The sequence below is a fragment of the Equus asinus genome, chromosome 25 (assembly GCF_041296235.1).
Source record: "Equus asinus isolate D_3611 breed Donkey chromosome 25, EquAss-T2T_v2, whole genome shotgun sequence".
Lineage (NCBI taxonomy): Eukaryota > Metazoa > Chordata > Mammalia > Perissodactyla > Equidae > Equus > Equus asinus.
The window spans coordinates 15,440,888-15,452,492 of NC_091814.1; the positions used below are offsets into that span (position 1 = coordinate 15,440,888).

An 11,605-nucleotide genomic window follows, 5' to 3' on the forward strand; every position below is an offset into this window, starting at 1 on the left:
AATACCTTGAGACAAATGAAAAGGAAATACACCATAACAAAACTTATGGGATTCAGGAAAAGCAGTTCTAGGAGGGAAGTTTATAGCAATAAGCCCCTATATTAAGAAAAAAGAAAGATCTCAAATAAACAACCTAGCTTTACACATCAAGGAACTAGAAAAAGAAGAACTAAGTAAGGACAAAGTTAGTATAAGGAAGGAAATAACAAAAATCAGAGTGAAATTAACGAAATAGAGACTAAAATGACAATAGAAAAGATCAACAAAACTAAAAGCTGGGTTTTTTTGAAAAGATAAACAAACCTTTAGCTAGACTCACCGAGAAAAAAAGAGAGGATTCAAATTGAGTAGTTTAGTAAAAGCATGAGTTTGTTTAATCAGAAATATAAAATAGAGGATAATTACTACTGTTACACATGCATTGAAGCTAACAGAAGGTTTCAAGAACTGCAAAAATTGTGATTCTGGCTCACATCTTCCCACTCTGTCTATGAGGTAAAATATAGAGCAGGATGCCTCATGTATTTGCACCACACAAACATCAGGAAATCACTTAGAGAAACAGACTCTTATCACATACGTGCTCCCCAACCTAGGAGAGCTTCATATGAGACCAAACAGCAGACATTTATTATCAGAAGGGAGAAGGATCTCCATGAGATGCTCATAGGGATTCCACCATAGAATGGGATAAGAAGAAATTAGCTAAAATATTAGGGAGAAAAAGGTCTACTGCCTACCACATCAGTTTAGAATAAGTGGGAGCTCCTGACACAAGGAGAGTTCATATTTGCTCACCAGCTCTTCTCCACGATCCCCTACTTGGTGCTCCTGAGAGAGATTGGGGACATGGCAGGAAACTGGAGAGAGCTCATTGGGGCAGATATGCAGGAGGTGATTGGCTGCTGTGAGGGGATAGGTGTAAAACACCACCCTATTCCTCAGATCTTTCACTCACACTAAGCAACAGCCATAAGCCACTGAAGGAGAAGAAGCAAACCTCGTCATCCCAAAGACCTAAATAAACATCCACTGTTTTTGGTAAAGGGGTAAAAATTTACTGTTTCTTGTAGCGAGGTGGAAGCAAAAGTCATCTTCCACAGGAGACGGCTAGGATCATCTACTAACGTAAAGCAGAGTTCTGCTACCACTGGAGGAGGAGCAGGAAAATCTCCTGCCCAAGACATGAGCGGAGTTTAGCCACCACCAAGGGAGGGGCAGGAATGCAGAGAAGGTCCAACCCAGAAGTTCAGGCACCCAGGCCCTGCCTAAGTTTGGACAAGAAGAACTGATAAGGAGCTTCACCCTACCACGAGCATTGCATCAAAGAATAGGAAACATCAGTTTACTGGTAGGGCAGGAGCAAGAGCATGAAGAGAGATTCTCTTTGTGTTGTAGGCATGTAAGGTTCTCTGAAAGCTGGGTTTGAGGGGATGTCCAGAACACTGAGAAAAACCCTCTAGCATCCCAGAATCCAAGCTAAGCACAAGGCAACAGCAGCCCACTGCTGGCAGAATTTGAAAACTTTCATGTGCCAAAGACAGGGATAGACACAAAAAAAAACAAATCCAGCTCAACTACCAACCATGCTCCCCTACTACTAACTATTCTAACTAACCCCACTGACCTGACAGAAGAAAAGATGTGCCCATTTCTTGGTGTAAATATTTTTTACCTTGGGCTCTTCTGTTTTTCTACACACAATATTTAGCATTCAATCAGAAATTGCAAAACATGCAGAAAAGCAAGAAAAAAGATGACCCATTGTCAAGATAAAGCAATCAACAGAACAGACTCAGAGATGAGCCAGTTGTTGCAAGCAGTAAATGAGGCTTTAAAATAATTATGATTAAGAGTATAGTTGAAAAAATGAACACCATGAATGAACAGATGGGGAATTTCAGTAGAAAAGTAGAAACTTTAAAAAGAATCAAAAGGAGACTATTAAAAACATTTTATCATAGATGAATTTCTTTGACTGATTTATATGTAAACTGGACACAGCTGAAGAAAGAAATAGTGAAACCAAACATAGAGAATAGAAGTTGTTCAAATGAAACAAAAAAAAATTTAAAAGGTTAAAAATTTTGAAGTGCATAGCATCCAAGAGTTGTGGTCTAACATAAGTGCAATTAGAACCCCAAAAGGGGAAGAAAGAGAAAGTGACCAAAGAAACATCCAAAATAACAATAGCCAAGAATTTTCTAAAATGCATTTGTAAAGGTAAATTTACGAAAAATAGCTAACACAAAATTGAAAAAGTTCTAAGAGGAATATCATACCCTTCCAGATATCAGGAAGAAATCTAAAGCTATAATAATAAAGAGTAAGTTATGGTAGGAATCAATTTATTTATTTTTAGTGGTACAGAATAGCGATTTTTGGAGCCAAATCATGAAGATGGGAACTGACATACGATGGCTGTGACACTCTAAATCAGTAGAGAAGGGACAGAACAGTCAGTAAACATTTGGGGACAGATAGCTTTCCCAATATTTATACTTACTTTGTACCAATTATATACAAAAAGCTCACATCGGATGGATTGTAAACTAAAACTTTCAAACTCTTAGACAAGTGTCTAAGCTTGAAATTGGGAAAATTTGCTTAAGCATAATACAATTCATACAAACAATAGAGGAGAAAAGTATGAATTCGGCTACATCAGAGATTAAAATTCACATATGACAAAACACCAAAAATAATTATAAAAGGGACACGAAAAATTGAATAAAATATTTGCTATATATAACCAAAATGGATTACTATGTAAAATATACAAAGATCTCTTATTAATCAATAAATTTAAAAATCAATAAAGAAGTAAATGCTATGACCAGGTAATTTATCCCATAATAAAAATAGCTTCATTACATCTTTTTTTTTCTTTTTTCTTCTTTTTTCTTTTTCTTTTTTTTTTTTTTTTTTGTGAGGATTGTCCCTGAGCTAACATCTGTTGCCAATCTTTCCTCTTTCTGCTTGAGGAAGATTTTCACTGAGCTAACATCTGTGCCAATCTTCCTCTGTTTTATGTTGGATGCTGCCACAGCATGGTTTGACAAGCGGTACTAGATCCACACCAGGGATACGAACCTGCAAACCCTGGGCTACCAAAGCAGAGTGCACAAACCTAACCACTACACCACCAGGCCAGCCGGCTTCATTACATCTTGAGTGAGTACTATGTGCCATTACTGAAGAAATTAACCTCATTACAGTTAAATGTTGAGCAAAATGCCAACTGAGAAAAACAATCATATTGTCAGCAAACTATTTCTTTTATATTTTACTTGACATATATTTTTAATTCTTTCAAATGAATGCTACCTGCAAACATTACAGATATTCATTTGAATTTAGCTGAACTTTAAAATATTTTCCCTGCCTTGAGCATTTCAAGTTCTCCCACTCCCCTGATTATCACAGCACATTCCTTAGTTCTTGCATGTCGTCTTAGACTGTATCATGTGTTAAAAAAATCCTGTAATTGAATGTGTTGAGAAACTGCAGAGCGTGGGTGCCATGCTAACTGACCTATGTGCCATTTTTTTCTTCCTGCAGTGTAGAGCTTACTTAACTAGAGAGTGGTATTTTCAAACTCTGAGCATGTCATCTTTTTACACTCAATATTGTGTATTCTATTGTATTAAACTCACTTAATCTCCACAATAACCATTGAGGCTGGTTACCCTTATTTTACAGATGAAGGAACCGAAGAAGCACAAGATGGTGTAGTAACGCGATAAGCTCCCCCAACAGGTAAGTGAAGGAAATGGGACTTACTCCAGGCTGGTGGCCCCAGAGGCTGATCATGCAATAGAGACCACCTCTCAAAAGGAAATCTGAAAAGTTTCAAGGTCATGGAATACAAGGGAAAACCAAGAAACTGTCACAGATTGGCAAAGACTAAGGAGACATGACAACTAAATTTAATGTGGGATCCGGGACTGGATCCTGGAACAGAAAGAGGACATTAATGAAAAAAGCAGAGAAATCCAAATACATCTGAATAAAGTCTGCAGTTTACTTAATATTATTGTACCAATGTTAATTTCTCAGTTTTGATAAATGTACCTTGATCATGTAAGATGTTAATATTAGGGGAATCTGGGCCAAGAGTATACAGGAACTCTGTACTATCTATCAACTCTTTCATACATCCAAGTTATTTCAAAAAAAATTTAAGACAATCTAAATGCCAAAAAACAGAATAGTTCAAAAGTTGCTGAACATCACCAAAAATCGTGTGGATGCAAATTAAAATTAAAATGAAATACTCTGTTTACCCATCAGATTAGCAATAATTAAAAATGCTGGCAACCGCATTTTGACTTGGATGTGCAATCATGTCTTTCCACTCACTGCTGGTGGCAATTCAAATGGGTTATTCACTCTGGAAGTTTCTATCAAAATTGATGACGAGGGGGCCAGCCCCATGGCCACTGGTTAAATTCCTGCATGCTCTGTTTTGGCAATCCAGGTTTGCGGTTTTGGATCCCAGGCGCAGACGTCCTCCATTCATCAGCTGTGCTGTGGAGGCATCCCACATACAAAATAGAGGAAGACTGGTATGGATGTTAGCTCAGGGAAAATCTTCTTCAACAACAACAAAAAATTGATGATGAGAACGTCCTGTGACCAGCACTCTTCTTCTGAGTATTATTCCAAGAGAATCCTTCGCACTTGTGCTCAAAAGTAGAAGATGGTCTTTTCAACATTGTTTCTAATAGTTTGAACAAAGAGTAACATTAGTACGCTCTTTGAAAAATAAAATATGAAATCAGAAATATGGAGTAACTACTTGTTTATAAAAATTCTTCATTTACTCAGGTGCTTGTTGTGAATTGATTTTCTCTATGTTGATAACAAGCAACTGAAACTTGAATGTTTATGTCTCAGTAAGTTAAAGAAAGAGCTTTATTATTTTTTTTTTGACTAATCCTAGTGAGGTGAAGGATGAAAGTAAAATTGACTGTTTTATACGTTAAACACTTTCTCTGTTTTGTTTCCTGAACTTTATTGTAAAAAAGTCTCTATTGTTGTTAAATGACTTATCTTCAAATCCTGCTCTCACCTTCCTGAGCCCTGTGTTTTATGAATTTTAATATTTTTGCAATGTGTCTTAAATTACTGGATGGAGTCATAAAAATCAGCCCCTACAGGAGTTAATGGAAGTTTATAAAATGTATCTATTATACATAATTTAACACACAAATGAACTCCCACTGGCATTTTTTTCCCATCTTGAAGCAGGTAGTTTGCTTTTCTTTTTCTTATGCTCTCTCTCCCTCTCTCTGACTTCTTACCCACCTGCAACACACACAGGCACACACACATTGTAAAATATTATAAAAAGCTAGGGGAAAAGGCTGATCTACTCTGATCTACTTACAAATGTACCAATATGACTAAATCAGAAAAGCTTACTGTTAAGTGCAAATAATGAAATGGTATAGGTAAATACATATCTGTGGGGAACTGCCTCATGGCTAACTGGTTAAGTTCATGCACTCCACTTAGGTGACCCGAATTTCACTGAATCAGATCCTGAGCATGGACCTACACAGCACTCATCAAGTCATGCTGTGGAGGCATCCCACATAGAAGAACTAGAATGACCTACAACTAGGATATACAACTATATACTGGGGTTTTGGGGAGAAAAGAAAAGAGGAAGATTGGCAACAGATGTTAGCTCAGGGTCAATTTTTCTCACCAAAAATAATACATCTATGTATATATACCCATAATATGTATGTGTGGATAGGCAGATAGATAGATAGATAGATAGATAGATAGATAGATAGACACCATCCATGAAAGCAGAAATGGACACATAAACCAACATTATTTATTTCTCTGGGCGCATGTATATACAAAAATGGCATGTAGTAGTAAAATGAGATACTGTATGTGACACTCATGATTTTATTTGATTCTGGGAATGAGGTGGAAAAGGAAGAAAGTGACTGGAAATAATCAAAACTATTTTAGCTTTTTCTTTACAGTTATATTTCTCTTTTAAATGAAACTATATAACTACATTTTATAATTTTAAAAAATTATGACCTGTGAAAAATTTTAGCCGCATATCACAGTACATCAACAGTTATTCATTTTGAGTGATAGAGCTATTTAGTGTTTCCATATATGTCTTAAATTTCTCAAAATATAAAACTTAAAGCAAAGAAAGAATAAACTGAAGAAAAAATGTCAAGGAGTAAATACACCAAATTGTTAACAGTGATTTCTCTGGCTGATATGATTTTAATTTCAGTTTGTATTATTCTTCATTTTCAAAAATTTCTACAAAGGCTATATATGCTTCAAAGCAGTATAAGAGCTGTTAATGTAAATGTTAAACATTTTAATCTTCAAGGCAGCATATGTTGATGAGACAAGATGTTAACATCAATAATGTTAATGGGAATTATTGGCCTGCTTTTCCAAACTTCAGTTTCCACATCAAGAATTCAGACCAGCTTCCTAAAGGTTGTAGGCATGTGGACAGAGGGGTGGGTAACAGTTTTAATATTACCTTTGGGGAATATTAACAAAATTCTCCTTAGACATCCCACACATACACACACACACACACACACACACACACACACACAATCCAGTTCTAAAATCCTTTTGTAGAAAATTGTGGGTAAGTTTCCACATTGCTTTTGTATTAGCCTTATCACTTCCATCACAAATGAGACCTGTCTTCTCCCGTTCTCATTCTGGTTAGCAGCCCATGTTGCTGATGAAGTGTTTGATGCTGTGTATTGTTTGGAATAGGATTTTCTTTACAACTCTGAAGTTGGGCTTGTTATTTTTCTTGAGTTTGGGATTGGTTACATGAGTCCTCAATTTAATTATTCACCCTGAACAGCTAAAGTTTATAAACTTTCTCAATGAGTTGATTATGTTCCAAAAAAAAAAAAAAAATGAAGGGCTTTTGGTTTTTGTTTTTCTTGAAGACAAAATAGAGGGAAAACATTGTCAACAACGGTATTAAGCCAGAGCCCTTTTCAAGAGTGTAAAATCAATTCTCCAACATTCTTTTTAGAGTTTGGAGCATAGCAAGAACAAAATTCCCTATGAATTTCTTTAGCTGTAATTTGATAAAAATAAATGAAGTAGATTTTCCTTTAAGAGGGGAAAACTGATAGACCTACTTTTCGTGTGGTTATCCCTCAAAAGAAGTTCTCGTTTTGCAAGAGTTTAATTTATTCCTCGGTTCTTTTAACCTTTTTTGAAAATATCTTCAAAAGACCACATGTACTTTTAGTCGAAGTTCTCCACAAAAGAAACCATGTATGATCGTTGAAAAGTACATGGATGTAAGATGTTAGGCTTTTGACCATCCGCTAATATGGCTATCAAACCTTGAATAAATATCAAAAGCATTACCACATCCTTGAGACCCAATCTCTCACCTTGCTTGTGGACAGTCTGACCTTGATCCCTGTTCTCTTTGCTGTTACTGTGCTCTGCCTTAGTACTCGCCATTTTCTCTCATTGGAATGATCTACTCCAGATATACTCACGGCTCACTCTTCTATTCATTCAGGTCTTTGCCCAAAAGGCCACTCTGGAAGAGTCTTTCTAAACAATTTACTCTAAAATATACCCATATATCATCATCATTTGTCCTACGTATGTGTGTGTGTGTATGTGTGTGTAATCCCGTCAAGAATTTAGGCTCTACAGGAGAAAGGACTTTGGTCACCATTTCATATCCCCAGCTCATAGAAGTCTGCCTGGCATATGATAGACAACTAGGAAACACTTCTGAATAAATATCTATGAGTACGCTGAGCTGAATACATTCTTTCCTAGTTTTCACAATGAAATTGAAGCTAAGAGAGTTTAAGTAATTTTTTTCAGGGTCATACAAGATAGAAAGAGGTAGAAATGAGTTTAAAATCACTAAAAGAGAATTATTTGATGTACCCAATCTCAAAGACACATTTCCAGCAAAACCGAATTCTGCGATGCAAAAAGTTGACTCTAATACTTCAATAGGAATGGAAAGGAAGATTCATATGGTGTAGGTGACAGAGGAGATTAAAAATGCAATGAAAACAAAAGTAATGTGGATTTGACCATGAATCATATGCTTTATTGGAGAAGCAAAAGAATAGACATATTGACATACCAAAGGGCTCACAGGATAGAGATCACCACCCAGATCACAGACAGACAGACGGCAAAGCGAGATCAGCTGATGATCCTGCTGCTCGTCTTCCAACAACGTGGTATCCTTTTGAGGAACCAAGCCTTTTCTCTGCCAGCTGTCAACCTGGGCGAGAGGTTAGGGAAGATGCAGTCTGCTACCATGGCTAAAGAGAAGACGATGGAATCCTGGGACTAAGAAGAGCCTGAATCTTGTCATTTCATGGTCTTGATGAATTCTGGTGCAGTTACTTCCTCTTGGGTGGACACTTCTGCTGACAGGGCAGGTATGGTTGCACAGGAGGGCGTTTCTGCTGGCATAGTGGAGGTGGACACTGCACCGGTGGGCATGGAGGAGGTGGACATGGTTCTGGGCACCTTGGAGGCGGACAAGGCTCAGGACACTTCAGAGGTGGGCAAGGCTTAAGACACTTCAGAGGTGGGCATGGTTCTGGGCACTTTGGTGGTGGGCAAGGCTCTGGGCACTTTGGTGGTGGGCAAGGCTGAGGACACTTAGGTGTGAACACAGGAGGTGGCTGGCAGGGCTGCTTGCACTGCTGCTGCTGGTAAGACATCTTTCCTGGGTCTCAAGGAAACTGAAATATAAACAGACAGCAGTGTTCAAAGCAGAGACAGTCCTGTTGGTAGAATAATTAGCTGGGCCATCAACCCTCCAGTCTCCAAGGACCCTCTGTAATCCCTAATGCAGTCTTTATGATTTTGTGTAGCTTCTTCATCCTTCCCTTTTAGCACTTCTTGCCCTCAGCTCTTCAGTCTTTTCTGGCTAATCTCTCATTCTATCACTCTCCAAAGACAAAATTTCCAACACAGGTGCTGTGCGAATATGAACATTAGCTGGAGAATAAAAACTCAGATACTAAAATTCTAGCCAATCCCAAACCAAACCTCTACTCATGTCTCTGTTGAGGTACTGGTTGCTGGTCTAACTGACCTGACTGTGGCTCTTTTGTGGACTTTTGAGGAGGACGGCAAAGGCTCAAAGTCTGCACTCAAGGGGATTGAACTCTGAGAGGGAGACATGTGGAACTCATATGGAGCAGGTGGCAGGACAACATTTCATCTCTCTTACATTCCTTCTGTCTAAGACTATACCTCTGACTCCATTTTTCTCATCGCCTTCAAGCTCATCTACCAAACACCAGCTAAATACCCCCAAAACCTCATTATCTTCTTTTCCCTACATGAGAATTAATTGGTTAAAATAAATAGTCATTTCTGCCCCCCGTTAAATCTTAACACTGTCCGAGTGCCAAGAAAGGCCTCTAAGATTTGTACTCACCTGAGCCTTCAAAGAAGGTCTAGGACTGAGTGTCAAGATGATGGCATCAGTGTGGTGGAGAGTCCTTTTATAAGGGCCAGGTGGCCCCATGCATGAGAAACAGCCCAGAACTGCAATGATGCACTAATTTCCCAACCAAAATACCATCTGCATGTAATTTCAAAAGTGACTTGCCACACTCACGCTATAGCACGAAACTTCCTTGTCCACGATCCACCTCATCCCTCACCGGGGAAGTGCACAGTGATTCACTTGGAACCTTGGCTCACACTTCGCATGCCATGTCAGGTGGCAATTAAGGAGTGTAAGAAATTCTTTGACAACCGTGATGCTTTTCCGTAGTCAGAGATGGTGCTTTCTCTACTCAGCTTCCCAAGCATCCGGTATGTAAGACTTATTTCCTCATTCAATTTCATCTGCTCAGTTTTGTTCCCTTTGATAATGGAGACCAGGGTGTGCTAACCCTGCAGCCTGGCCATATCGCACCCTCACCCACAGTTTTACTTTACAACTAGCTTCCCCTTTGATCATATCCTACTGGTCTCTAGGTTTTTCTTGACAATTAATTGACTTGAACTGAGCCACAGAGTCTTACCTTAGTTTCCTAGGTGCTGACAGTCCCGTGCTGGGTGTGTTTTCACATGGCTCCATTAATGGGCTTAAACAGGACAGCATCATCCCTCAGTTTTCTAAGTCATAAGAGTCACAGGTTGGGGCTCCTCCCTAAAGCTCCACATTTGCAGATTTACACACTGACCTGGTCTCTGTGTCCCTCGTGACCATGAGTGACTCGTGGTCTACTAGAAACCCAAATTCATCTGCTCTCATTTTCTTCAAAACTGATTCAATGTCTGGGTTGCATCCATTTAGACGCTTTCTCACTCATACTCCCCAAATATTGTGTGCTACCTTCTCCTACATATGTTAATTCAACTGACTCCTTATCAGGCCCTCTCTTTTAAAGGCACTTAGTGGGATTTTCAGTCTCTCTTAATGCAGTCAAGGAATGAAGTTCCATAAGCTATTTACCCCACCATTCAATTCATAGGTATTTTTACCTAAATAAATAAAATGTGGCTGACACAGAACCCATTGATAATTTCTTAGTACAATTTATTGAATCATAGTAACACTTCGGCTAGTATGACTCACTATGCCTAGTAGGGGGAACTTGAGTGTCTTGGCTATGCAGACATCTATGGGCACCACTATTTTGTGACATTAAATATTTCCTACCTTCCCTCAAGATCAGTTTACCCATCTGTAAATTAAAAATAATAACTATCCCTACCTCAAATTTTGCTGAAAAAAGTCAAAGAAATGCATAACATAAAGGACACTACATGGTAGGTCTTCAAGAAATATCAGCTCTCTATACATCCAATAAAAGGTTAATTTCCAAAATGTATAAGGAACTCCTACAACTCAATAGCAAAAAAAACTAATAACCTTAATTTTAAAATGGGCAAAGTTCGTGAATAGAATTTCTTCAAAGAAGATATACAAATGGCCAACAGATACATGAAAAGGTGCTCAACATCAATAATCATCAAGGAAATACAAAAGCCACAATGAGATGTTACTTTAACCTGTTAAGATGGTTATTTTCAAAAAAACAAAAGACAACAAAAAGTGTTGGTTAGGTAGTAGAGAAAAGACACCCCTTATATATTGTTGGTGTGAATGCAAAAAGGCATAGCCACTGTGGAAAACAGTATGAAGGTTCCTCAAAAAATTAAAAATAGAACTTCCATATGATCCAGCAATCCTACATCTTGGTATTTACCCAAAAGAATTTAAATCAGGATCTCAAGGAGGTATCTGCATCCCCATGTTTATTGCAGCATTATTCACAACAGCCGAGATGTGGAAATAACCTAAATATCCATCCACAGATGAATGGATAAAGAAAATGTGGTAAAAAAACACATAGCATTGGAGATTGGACTGGTGGTTACCATTGGGGAAGGGGGGAGGGGGGAGGGCAAAAGGGGTGATTAGGCTCACGTGTGAGGGGGTGCACTATAATTAGTGTTCATGTGGTGAACATGATGTAATGTATACAGAATTCGAAATATGATGTACATCCGAAAAAAATAAAAATTAAAAAAAAAAGAAAATGTGGTATGCACATAGAAT

General features: G+C 38.1%; 1 long non-coding RNA gene across 1 annotated transcript; it reads right to left on the reverse strand.

Annotated features, from left to right (window-relative positions):
- Nucleotides 1–8,087: 8,087 nt before the first annotated feature.
- LOC106846211 (uncharacterized) lies at nt 8,088–11,386 on the reverse strand. The gene is made up of 2 exons (XR_001401833.3): nt 9,467–11,386; nt 8,088–8,762 (listed from the first exon to the last, which is right to left on the reverse strand). It is a non-coding gene; the product is annotated as an uncharacterized lncRNA (long non-coding RNA).
- Between the last annotated feature and the right edge of the window lie 219 nt (nt 11,387–11,605).